Genomic DNA, 13,494 nt, shown 5'->3' on the forward strand with positions numbered 1-13,494 from the left:
CTGCTCTACCCATTTGGTCAGCCCTATCCATTCTATCAAAAGAGCATAAGGAAAACCCTGATGATGTAATGCTGCAGTGTGCCTGCCACACAGACAGCTAAGCTACAGAGAGCGGAGCCATGTGTCTCCAGCAGTGGCCTAATGTCCCTACTTGGGAGGGCAGTATCAGCAAACCTGTGGGTGCCACCCTAGACTCTGGTGCTCATTAGCTGCGGAGATCTGATCCAAATCCTGCAAACTCAGTTCAAATTCTACCCCAAGAAGAAAGAGCTTCGTCTACTGATTTCCCTTCATAGCTCTCAACATGAGGCTGTTTTGGGTTTTTTTATATTTTTTAAAGAAGGGGAGTGGGAAAGGACTAACCTCAAACTCCCTGCGTAGCCAAGGAAGGAAATTCTGATCTTCCACCTCCTCAGTGCTGAGATTACAGACATGACACACCACACCTGATTTAACACAGAGCTAGGAAAGGAACCAAGGCTTTACACACACCAAGCAAGCACTCTACCATCTGAGCCCCAATCCCAGCCCCAAGTCTCCTTCAGTCCTCCTTGGTCTGTTCCATTCATGGCTTTCCCCCAAATCCAAACCTATGTGGGGATATTTGACTCCACAAGACCACCTAACATGAAAACAGCATCGACTGTGCACCCAGAAAGAACTTTAATCAGCACACAGCCAAACCCCCGCCTCCACAAACAACACATACAGTAGAAAACAGCTCACAGGAGCTGCAGGGATAGCTCAGTCAGTAAAGTGTTTGCCATACAAGCATAAAGACCCAAGTTCAATCCTCCAAAAACAGGCCCAGTGTGGTGGTGCATACCTATAGTCTGAAGAGGCAGAGCCAGAAGGATCCCTGGGGCTTAATGCCCAGACAGCAGATCTCAATCAGGTAATCTCCAGGTTTAGTGAGACCCTGACTCAAAAACTAAGGTGAGAGTAACTGTAGAAGATACCCACTATCAACACCTGGCCTCCATACCCACACATGTACATACATGTACATGCCGACACACACACACACACACACACACACACACACACAAAAAAAAAAAAAAATGCCGGGTGTGGTGGTGGATGCCTTTAAATGCCAGCACTTAGGAGGCATAGGATCTGAGTTCGAGGCTAGCCTGGTCTACATCCATGACACCAGCAAATGGAAGGTGAGAGGAAAAAGATCTCAGTTCAAGGCCAGCCTGGGACACATAGCAAACTCAAGGCAAGCCTGAGACACTGTCTTTAAAAGGCAATAAAAAGGGACCTGTTTTAGTTAGGGTTTCTATTGTTACAACAAAACACCATGACCAAGGAGCAAGTTGGGGAGGAAAGGGTTCATTCAGCATTGCTGTTCATTATTGAAGGAAGTCAGGACAAGAACTCAACCAGGACAGGGACCTGGGGGCAGGAGCTGATGCAGAGGCCATGAGGGGTGCTGCTTACTGGCTTGCTTCCCATGGCTTGTTCAACCTACCTTCTTACAGAACCGAGTACCAATAGCCCAGGGACAGCACCACCCACAGTGAGCTGGGCCCTCCCCAACAATCACTAATTGAGAAAATGCCTTAAAGCTGGATTTCATGGAGGCATTTCCTCAACTGAGGCTCCTTCCTCTCTGATGACTCTAGTTTGTGTCAAGTTGACACAAAACCACCCAGTACAGGACCGAAGATGTAAACATTAAGAACTATAAAGGGGCCAAGAGCCGGCTCAGGGATTAAGACTCTCGTGAATGACCTGGGTTCAATTCTCAGCACCCACATGATGACTCACAACCATTTGTAACTCCAGTTCCAGGATATCCAACCCCCTCCTCTGAACTGCATGGGCACTGCACAACATGGTGCAGAAGATATACAAGAAGGCAAAACACCCATACACATGAAATTTTTTAAAAGTTAAATCTTTTTTTTTTTTCCCCAGATGGGGTTTCTCTGTAGCTTTGGAGGCTGTCCTGGAACTAGCTCTTGTAGACCAGGCTGGTCTCGAACTCACAGAGATCCGCTTGCCTCTGCCTCCCCAGTGCTGGGATCAAATGTGTGCACCACCACCACCTGGCAAAAAAAGTTAAATCATAAGTAAGTAAGTAAATAAATAAATATGCTAACTCTATATAGTGCTAAAACTACCAAGCTCTATGAAGAAGCAAATTTTCCAAGCCTTAGGCTAGGCAAAGGTTTATTAGCTATGACAAAAACAAAAAAACTACAAAAAGTCTCAAGAGATGCCTTTTCTGACCTCTGCAGGCACTGCATGCATGTGGTATACATACACACAGGAAACGCACTCATAAATTAAATAGAAAATAGGGGCTGGAGAGGTGGCTCAGTAGTTAAGGGCATCTGCTCCTCTTAACCAGCTCTTAATCCAGATTTGATTCCCAGCAGCCACACAGCAGCTAACAACCAACTCTAGCTCCAATTCCAGGGGATCTGACGCCCTCTCCTGGCCTCCATGAGGACTGCATGCATGTGATGCATACACATTAAGACATACATAATAGTCAGGTGTGGTGGTTCATGCCTTTAATCCTATCACTCTAGAGGTAGAGTCAGGCAGATCTCTGAGTTCAAGGCCAGCCTAGACTACATAGGAAAAACTCGTCTCAGCTCCCTCCACCAAAAATTCAGGTCTAGTAAGAATAGTTCAGGTGAAAAAAAATCGTTAAAAACTAAATGAATAAATAATAAGTGGTGCTAATGAAATGGCTCAGCAGGCAAAGAAGCCACCAAAAGTAACAACCTCAGTTCCTGGGACCCACATGATAGGAGAGAACTGACCACCTAAGGTTATACTCTGGCCTCCATGTGCATGGGTCTCTCTCTCTCTCTCTCTCTCTCTCTCTCTCTCTCTCTCTCTCTCTCTCTCTCTCTCTGTGTGTGTGTGTGTGTGTGTGTGTGTGTGATCAATCATGGCTGAACTCAGCCAAGAAAGTTGGGTGGAGCTGGGCAGTGGTGGCACACACATTTAATCCCAGCACTCAGGAGGCAGAGGCAGGTGGATCTCTGTGAGTTCAAGGCCAGCCTGGTCTACAGAGAGAGTTCCAGGACAGCCTCCAAAGCAATACAGAGAAACCCTGTCTCGAAAAACCAAAAAGAAAGAAAGAAACAAGGCTGGAGAGAAGATCAGCTATTAAAAAGTGAGGCTCACAAGTAAAAGAAGGAAACAAAAAAGAAGCAGACTATTCCCTGTCTCCAAGGGGAATCACAGACTGACTAAGATGTTTCCTAAGACCTGCTTATGAAATGTGTAGTGGGCTGGGCATAGCTGCACACAACTGTGATCCCAGCACTTGAGAGGCAGAAGCAGGGAGATCTCTGGGATTTCCAGGCCAGTCGGTCTAAATGGTAAAACCTTGACTCAAAAAAAAGAAAAAAACGTAAAAACCCACATGAGCATTGGAGAACAGACACACACACACACACACACACACACACACAGAGAGAGGGGGGGGAGGGAGGAGGGAGGGAGGGAGGGAGGGAGGGAGGGAGGGAGGGAGGAGGGAGGGACAGAGAGAGAGAGTGTGTGTGTCAATTCCAGGTTGGTCAGTAGCTAGTCCTTTCAAGGGTTAGTACAAAACACACAGACTACAAAGGGGAAACTCTCACAGACCTGCCACAGATGTGATGAAGCAAAAGTGCTAGGCTGGAAACATCACTCTACTGAGTTCTTAAAACTCAAATCAGAGGCAAGAGGCAGGCCTAGGCAAAGGGTCCTAGATCCTGCTCCCCCATGAGTCACCAAAGACTCTCTCTTTTCTTTTTTTGGAGACAGAGTCTGGTATGTACAAGTTGGCTTCAAATTCACTATATAGCCCAAGATGACCTTGAACTCCTCTCAAGTGCAGTGATTACAGGTTCTCACCGCTACCTCACCTAGGTCATATGGTGCTGGGGATGGAACCCAGGGTCTTGTGTATGCTAAGTCAGTGCTCTCCCAACTGAGCCACCCCACCTGCTTCTAAAAGGACCTATCAAACTTCAGCTCATCTTGTCACCACTCACCCAATGTCACTCTTCAAGAGTTGAAAAGGGAATGACATTGTTTGCCAGTTTGGAGAATCTTGGAAGAACTGACCTCCAAAAAGTATCCTTGTCTCTCTTCTATTCAATCTGCTCTCAGTTTAATGGAGGTTTTGTTGGGTTTTTTTGGGGGGGGGGAGTGGGGAGGGTCAAGACAGAGTTTCTCTGTGTCACCTTGGCTGTCTGGAACTCACTCTGTAGACCAAACTGGTCTGGAACTCACAGAAATCCACCTGCCTCTTCCTCCCGAGTGCCGGGATCAAAGGTATGTGCCACCACCATCTGGCTTTCTTTCTTTCTTTCTTTCTTTCTTTCTTTCTTTCTTTCTTTTTTTTTAACCCTCCTCCTAGCTCTGGTTGATGAACCTGAAAGTCACTCAGGTTCTCTGACACAGAAGTGAAAATATTCTAAAACATCTCGGAACCATCCATGTCCTACTGAAGGCTACACGGGAAGCCCACCTGAGCCACCATGGTGACACAAAATCTATAATCCCAGCGCATGGAGGCTGAGACAGGAGACCCAGAGAGTTCAAAGCCAGCCTTTGAGCTGCAGTGACAGCTTGTCTCAAAAAGGAGTGTGGGGGGGACATGGAGGGAAGTGCTGATTTTGTGGTTCAGTGGTAGAGTGTTTGCCTGGCATTCACAAAGCCCTGGGTACAATCCCCAGCACTGCATAAACCAGGTAGGGTGGCACCTATCTGTATTATCAAGTGAAGACAGAAGGCTGGATCAGGAGTTCAAGGTGACCCTTGGCTACACAGAAAGTTCAAAGCCAAAGCCAGTCTGGGCTACACAAGTCTCTACCAAAAAAAAAAAAAAAAAGCTAGAGAATGCCCAGCAGGCACTGGGAATGTAATTAGCCAAGCGCCACAAGACCGAATCCATTTACACAAGCCTTATTGATCTGTGGTGAGAACATGAAAGCTAAGGCAAGGGCCCCTGCCTTCTACTGCCGGAGGCACAGACAGCCCAAGAATACAGTTAAGCAGAATCAGAAGGCCCTAGAAATCCACACAACAAATCAGGAACTGGGAATATGTTACAGGAAGGGAACTACTGAGTCAGATCCTCCCCTGTACCCACATCAGCACCAAGTATGGAGAATGAAGTCTCCACGCCAAGGTGGCCGTCATCTCACAATCAGATACCCTGAAACACCAAAATGAACTAACCAGAGCTAGGCTGGGGGCAGTGGAGAGCATAATTGACTGTGGGGAACTTGGCCAGTGCCTACAGAATTCAGGAAGTGGTGGCTTGCTCGGGAGAGGCAGCCAGTCAAAGACTGACACGCAGCCCTGCTGGGCACCAGGCTCTGTGCCCTGTGCCTGCTGACCAGATGCACTGTTGTGCCTAAGCTGGAGGCCAACAGGCTAGACTAGCGCCCACTCCATTGGGTGCTCTTTCCTTTCATCATGGTAAGAGAATTCTGCTCTGAAGAGTGAGGTGCATTATACCTGGGTTTAGGCATTATAAAGAATGATAATCCTAGCCACACCATCCCCCATCACAAAGCCTGGTGAGGGGAGATCCCAAGCCTCTCCATTAGTTGGTGAGTTCAGAGCAGATTAAGGAAGTCACAGAAGTGGAGTACAGGACACCAGCCCATGTCCATGGAGTCAGGAATGGGAGTGCCCACACTCCTGGATAGAGCCAGGCACCTGCTGTAACCCCAGTGCTACCACTTACCACAGACCACCTTGCAATGCCATTATCTCACCTGTGAGTGACTGCAGTGAGGCTTAAGCTGTTCCACAGGGGAAGCACACCACAGACCAGGAGCACCTGCAGCCCTTAGAAAGCCCACTCACACACCTGGGCGCTCAACCCTAAAAAGCCTCCCACCAAAAACCCTCTTCCCTGGCTCCCCAAAGCAGTATACTAAACCCATACAATGCATGGGACCTGTGGTGGTTTGAATGAGAATGGCTTGCATAGTCTCTTATGGTGGACGGGGGTAGGGGGGTAGGGGGTGGGGCTGCAGCAGTTGGTGGAACTGTTTGTGAAAGATTAGGAGGTGTGGCTTTGTTAGAGGAGGTGTGTCACTAGGCAGGAGGATGCTTTGAGGTTTCAAAAGACTTGCACCATTCCGTGTGTGTGTGTGTGTGTGTGTGTGTGTGTGTGTGTGTGTGTGTTTGTGTGTGTGTGTGTGCCTGCCCCCGAGCGCGTCCGTCCTTCCCTCCTACTTGTGGATCAAGATGTGAACTCTCAGCTGTTTGTGCCACCATAACTTTGCTCCATCATGGACTCTAACCCTCTGGAAACACAAGCACAATTAAATGTTTTCTTTTATAAACTGCCTTGGTCATGGGTGTTTTGTCAGAGCAATAGAAAAGTGAATAGAATATTGCATATATAGAATAGAAAAATAGAAGACAGCACCCCAGCATTGCTCTCTCTTCTGCTCCTGACCTGCAGTCCTCAACTGCCACCCAGTTCCAGCCTCAGGAGCCTAGCTCTCCCATTTCACAGTGACTGTCTCTGCCTCCCTAGTGCTGAGATTAAAGGTGGAGAGCCACCACGCCTTTTAGAGTAGCACAGCACTCCATTCTGAGCTACCAACACTGTGCCACTAAATAGAACATTTCAAAAACGACTTGACTATTGAGCTCATGTTGGGACTCAATTGGTATAGCACACTCTTGGTACACGGTATTCTCTGGGTTCCAGCATCACAAAACCTAATCCTGATGGTGCTTGTCTCTGACCCCCACACTTGGGAAGTGGAGACAGGGGGAGCAGAAGGTCAAATCATCCTTGACTACAAGTGAGTTCAAGGCCAGTCTGGGCTACATAAACCCCTATCTCCACCAAATAAAAAATAAAGATAAAATATAAAACCTACTTAGCAGTGCAGAATATCAACGGAAAGAAACAGACTGTGAAAGCACACATCCTGGACAGAGTGAGGACAACTTTATAAGTGCACTGGAAACAAGGAACTGCAGGAGGATGCTGCAGCCAAGCCGAAGTGCTGAGAGATCAGAGTCTCTGGAAAATGTCTGTGCTGGCGGTTCTCTGCACTTATGCAACATTTCCTCAAATCACCAGTTCCCATCCAGCATTAAGTGTTACTGGGTTCTGATTACAACTCATCCCCAAGACTCCAGCAGTCAACACTTCCCAGGCACAAACTAGGCTTGGAGAATTGTTGGTAAATGGCATAATTGTAGGGATGGGGATGAGGCTGGTTGGTAGAATGTTTGCCTAGCATGCAGGATGTCGCTGGGTCCTGTGCCCAGCACCATATAAACCAGGAGCCAGGGTGTTATATGCCTGCCATCCCTGTACTCAGGAAGTGGAGGCAAGAGGATCAGGAATTTTTTTTTTGGGGGGGGGGTTTCAAGACAGGGTTTCTCTGTGGCTTTGGAGGCTGTCCTGGAACTAGCTCTTGTAGACCAGGCTGGTCTCGAACTCACAGAGATCCGCCTGCCTCTGCCTCCCGAGTGCTGGCATTAAAGGCTTGCACCACCAGCACCCATCAAGGATAAGGAATTTAATGCCATCCTCAGCTACACAGTGAGTTTTGTGGCCAACTTGGAATACATGAGACCTTGTCTCAAAGTAAATAAATAAATAAATAAATAAATAAATAAATAAATAAATATTTAAGAGCCTTAATTGTGTATCTTCAGAGAATTCACCAGACAACAACTTTCTCTGGGCTCTGTGCAGCTTCCTCAGTTAGCAAACACCACAAAGCCACTCAAAACACTCTTGGGAGCTAAGTCCAACAAAGCCCACACGGTAGAAGCAGCAAAGTGCCTTCCACAACTCATGGACACAAACAGCACTAACTGAGCTGGGGGTGGAGGTGCAAGCGGGTCACCCCAGCTACTTGGGAAGCTGAGGCAGGAGGACTGCAAGTTTGCAACTAGCTACACCAAGCTGAGTTCCACAATAGCCTGGGAAAATTAAAGAAACCCTGTCTCAAAAGAAAAAGAAAAAACAAAACAAACAAACAAACAAAAAACAGAAAGAAAGAAAGAAAGAAAGAAAGAAAGAAAGAAAGAAAAGAAAAGAAAGAAAAAGAAAAAGCAAACAGAGGGGATGGGAAGATGGCTTAGTCGGGAAAGTGGTGCCATGCAATATGAGAACTTGCACTACAAGCCCACCCAGCACCAAGTAAGAAAACTAGCTGTGTGTGGCCTCAAGTGCCTACAATTCCAGCACCAGGAAGCAGGGATCCAGGAGGATCCCTGGAGCAAGTAAGTAGATAACCAGTCCAGCTAACTCAGCCTGCTCCAGGTTCAGTGAGACACTGTGCCTCAAAAAGTAAGGTAGAGAGGGGCATGGTAGGATGCACCTTTAATCCCAGCACTCAGGAGGCAGAAGGAGGTGGATCTCTAGGAATCTGAGGTCAGCCTGGTCTATATACTGAGCTCCAGGCCAGCCAAGGCTACAAAGTGAGACCCTGTCTAAAACAAACAAAAAAGGTGGAAACCCATAAAGACACCCAACATTCAAGTCTGACCTCCAGCATGGACACCCATACCCTTGCATGGGCATACACACAAACATTCAAATGTATACACACACATACAGGCATATTAAGACAAAATACAAAAAGACAGCTCAGATGTCACTCAGAATTAGAGCCCTTGCCTAGCATGCACAACATGGTGTTTTCAGTCTCTAGGACAGGGCTAGGGGTGGGGCTCAATTGGTGGAGTACTCATCTAGAACATATGAGGCCTTGGGTTCCATGCCCAGCACTACACACCCCAGATATGATGGTGCATGCCTATAACCCCAGCACTTGAGAAGTAAACGTAAGAGTATCCACAGTTCAAGGCCAACCTTGGCTACAAAACAAGGTTAAGACCAGTCTAGGCTACATGAGATAAATATAAAATCAAAATAAAGCCACTAACAAGTCTGGATGTGATTCTCCAAGAGCTAAAACCATCATTTGCCTCCAAATACCTTCCCAGAACCACACTCCCCTTAATTCTGGTTCTAATTCAATGTGAATCCGTAAAGAGAACTGGAAAAGTGTGGCTTCAGAGGCCACACGGTTCCTCAGGTCTGATCCCACCTACAGGTCCCAGCTGTGCCCACATCACTCTTTCCTGTGGGCTTTGTCCACCACCCTGGCACACAGCACAGCAAAACATGTCTTGTTTGTGCTTCATTTTTCTCAGGAAACAAAAAAAAAATAACACAAAAACAGAATTCCCCTGCTCGGAATACATCACTTTCTTGCTAACCACAAATTCTGACAAAATCTGTTCTACATAATAAAGACCCCGTTAGTTCCTCTTTCTTCAAGTTGACACGTTTTACCTTGCAAATTGTGTGTGTGTGTGTCTGTGTGTGTGTGTGTGTGTGTGTGTGTGTGTGTGTATTAAAGCATAATCCCATACATATAATCTAGGCTTGGCTTCTAACTAGATGAAGACTAGTCCTGAATTTACAAACCTCCTGCTCATACTGGGATTACAAGTGTGCACAATTATACCCAGTTTATTCGGTACTGGGGACAGGACCCAGGGCTTCATGCAAGCAGTCAACTGACTGAGCTACATCCCTAGCCAAGAGAGAACAAAGACAAATTGGGGGATAGGAGTGAGGGTAGTAGAATGGGTAAAATTAAGCAAAGTGCAATGATAATACATATAGAAATGTTACTAGAATAATGAAAAAATTCATTATTTTGTATCCTAATTAAAACAATTTTTAAAAGACCAGGCTGGAGAGATGGCTCAATAGTTAAAGAACAAGTTTCTCTGGGCCGTGGTGGCACTCGCCTTTAAACCCAGCACTTGGGAAGCAAGGCAGGCGGGATCTCAGTGAGTTCGAGGCCAACCTGGTCTACAAAATGAATTCCAGGATAGTCAAGAGAAACCCTGTCTCCAAAATAAATAAATAAATAAATAACCCACAGTTACTGTTCCAGAGGACCCAGGTTCAGTTCCCAGCACCCACATGGTAGCTCACAACCACCTGTAACTCCACTTCCAGGGGATCCAATGACCTCATCTGACCTCATCAGGCACAGGACAAACACATAGTATCCGCATAGTAATGCAGAAAAATACACGCATAAAATTAAATAAACCAAAAAACATTTTAAACATATATTACCAACTAAAATATAATGCTGTCTTTTAAAAACTATATGATAATATGCAGTTTTCTTCAAACATCTAGGTCCTTCCTGTATATCAGCTATCATTCTAGGTGCTGAGATGTGAAGAAAGATAAGCTTCTACCCATCTCAAGTCCTCAGATCACAGTGTGTAAAACAGGAAGATGGATGCTCTTAATGTGAGCAGCCATTTCAGGGGTGATTTAACCAGCGTCAACTACACACATCCGAGGTGACAGCTCAATGAACCGAGACAAGAGCAAATAGGCAGAAGGAAACTTCACCAAGGCAAGGAACTGAGGGACGCTGTAAGTCCAGGCGGGGCAGGAAGAGCGGCTAGGGCTGTAGAGGAGGAGGCAGGGCAGCAAAGGCCAGGGGACCTGACCACAGAGAACAGGATAACTGCTGGCTGGAATGTATGGAATGCCATCAAAAGGAGCCACGCTGATAACACAATGGAGACAGGACTCCCCTGGATCTCCCGAACTAAAGTCCCAAGGATTGCATGAAGCAGGGCCTAGACACACAGCAGCAATCAATGTGCACAGTTTGTTTGAATGATATATATATATATATATATATATATATATATATATATATATATATCACACACACACACACACACACACACACACACACTGAGATCATATGATGAAGCAAGCATACTGCGCTGGCAAGCAGCCCTGAAATGAGATCCCAGGCTGCATCAACACAGACCAAATTGCTCTAATGATTCTCAGTATTTATTATTTCCACATTGCTGAGGATGGAACCGGGTCCTTCTGCATAATAAGCAGGTGCTCATCCACTGAGCTATACCCCCAGCTTCGCTGGGTTTTTCCTTCTTTCTGTTTTTAATTTTATGTGTTTGCATGTTTTACTTGCATGTATGTACGTATGTGCAACATGTGCATGCCTGTGGAGTCAGAAGAGGGTATTGGGTCTCCTAAAACTGGAGTTACAGACGTTTAAGTAGCCATATGGGTGCTGGGAACCAAACCAGGGATCCTCTGGAAGAGCAATGAGTGCTCTTAACTACTGAATTAATCCTCTAGTTTTTATTTTGTTTATGCATATTTTGTCCATATGTCTATACACCACGTGCATGCTAGTCCCAAAAAAGAGGGGGTTGGAGCTCTTGGAACTAGAGTTACAGACAATTGTGAGGAACATATGGGTGCTGGTGATCAAATCCAGGTCCTCTCTCCAGCCCCCACTTTTTTTTTTTAAGATTTATTTATTATGTATACAGTGTTCTGTCTACATGTATCCCTGCAGGTTAAAAGAGGGTACCAGAATTCATTATAGATGATTGTGAGCCATCATGTGGTTGATGGGGATTGAACTCAGGACCTCTGGAAGAGCAGCGAGTGCTCTTAACCTCTGAGCCATCTCTCTAGCCCCTCCCAACTTTTTAAATGCCTATTAATGTCTTTATTTGTTGGGAAGAGAGACAGGGTCTCATTATGTGGCCTGGAGCTTGCTATGCAGACCAGGCTGTCCTAGAACTCATAGTAATCTGCCTGTCTCTGCCTCCTAAGTGCTAGGATTAAAAGCATACACCACCAAACCTGGACCAATGTCTTAAATTGTTTTTTATTAGATTTCTTTATTATCTGGGAGGGGCAGGTGTGCCACAGTGCATATGTAGAAATCAAAGGAAAACTTTTGAGACTTATCTCTCTCCTTACACCATGAGGGTTTCAAAGATCAAACACAGGCAATAATCGGGCTTGGCACCAAGTGCCTTTATCCACTTAGCCACCTCTCCAAACTTAGTTTTTGATTTGAAGAGGGTGTCCACATGTAGCTCACTTTTTGTTTGTTTCACTCATGACCCTCCTGCCTGAACCTCCTGAATGCTGACACCACACCATACCTGTGCCCTGACACTTGAACAGGTACAGTTTCAATATGCAAATCCACATAGGAGAGAGGGATCTGGGGAGATGGCTTCCTCAATAAAGTGTTGGCTGCATGGCAGTGTGTGCCTATAATCCCAGCACAGAAGGAATTTCCAGAGGAGGCTCTTGGAGCTTGCTGGCAACCCGTCTAGTCAAATCAGCAAGCAAGCTCCAGGTTCAGTGAGAGACACTGTTTCAAGAGAGATGGCTCCATGGTTAAGAATGTGTCCCTTGCAATCATGAGGACCCGAGTTCAGATCCCAACACCCACATAGTAAGTATGATGTCCCACAAACTCCTGTAAATCTAGCTCCAAGGGATTTGACACCTTTTTCTAGCCCCCAAGTGTGCACAGGCAGACACATATACACAAATGAACCTTTAAAACAAAAATGAGGAGCTGGAGAGATGGCTCAGAGGTTAAAAGCACTGGCTATTCTCCCAGAGGTTCTGAGTTCAATTCCCAGCAACCACATGGTGGCTCACAACTATCTGTAATGAGATCTGGTGCCCTCTTCTAGCATGCAGGCATATATGGAGGCAGAATGTTGTATACATAATAAATAAATCTTAAAAAAAAAAGAATTGGAGAGCAATTGACAAGAGACTCAAATGGAGCACACCAAGAGGAGATAAGGAAAATGATCAAGGTAATGGAAATAAAAACAAAAATAAAATATTCTTTTGTTTCATTTGTTTCTTGGTTGGTTTTTCAATATAGGGTTTTTCTGTGTAGCCCTGGCTGTCCTGGAACTTGCTCTGTAGACCAGACTGGCCTGGAACTCAGAGATCCACCTGTTTTTGCCTCCCAAGTGCTGGGATTAAAGAAGTACACCACCACCACCCAGCTGTTGAGAGACAAGAGTTTCTTTGTGTAACAGTCCTAGCTGTCCTGGAACTCACTTTATAGACCAGGCTAGCCTCAAACTCACAGAGATCCACCTGCCTCTGCATCCCCTCCCAACTTGTAAATTCAGTTCTTATGAAGGGCAATCTCCTACAGAGTGTACACAATTTACCTTTCAAATAAACGATAATGGGGTTCACTACAGTGAACACGTTTTTTTCCACCAGCAATTCCAAATCACTACAAACATGAAGATATCATAGTCCCTGCATGACTACTATGGATAGCTCTGAAGTGTACACAGAAGACAAAATCCTTTGAGGTGTCAAAAGCCAGCCAACTATGAAAGTATATGCTCAGAGGCAAATGATGAAGAGGATGAGGCAGGAGGAGTGAATTCAAAATCAACTTGTTGAGGCAGTGGGCTGCCTCAGCCTAATGCCTCTGAAGTCAAATCCATCCTCGGGACCACCCTCAGTGGTTAAGGGCATTTACCACACAAGCCCACCCACCTAAGTCTGGTCCCCAGAACCCAAGTAAAAGTGGAAAGAGAGAACTGACTCCACAAAGTTGTCTTCTGGCTGCCCCACCTGTGCCATGCTACATTGTCCACATACACAGCATACACACA

The 13,494-nt window shown here is 45.9% G+C and overlaps 1 protein-coding gene across 3 annotated transcripts in view; it reads right to left on the bottom strand.

The window, feature by feature from the left end:
* The window catches only part of Snx8 (sorting nexin 8), a 49,870-nt gene that overhangs the window by 34,654 nt on the left and 1,722 nt on the right, over positions 1–13,494 (bottom strand). Inside the window, exon 2 of one of the 3 annotated variants that reach the window (XM_027413508.2) lies at positions 1,996–2,054. The exons of the other annotated variants lie outside the window; for them this stretch is intronic. The gene's annotated coding sequence lies outside the window, so the exon portion shown is untranslated. The remainder of the gene's footprint in view (positions 1–1,995; positions 2,055–13,494) is intronic. 3 annotated transcript variants of the gene reach the window in all.

Source organism: Cricetulus griseus, chromosome 4 (assembly GCF_003668045.3).
Source record: "Cricetulus griseus strain 17A/GY chromosome 4, alternate assembly CriGri-PICRH-1.0, whole genome shotgun sequence".
NCBI lineage: Eukaryota > Metazoa > Chordata > Mammalia > Rodentia > Cricetidae > Cricetulus > Cricetulus griseus.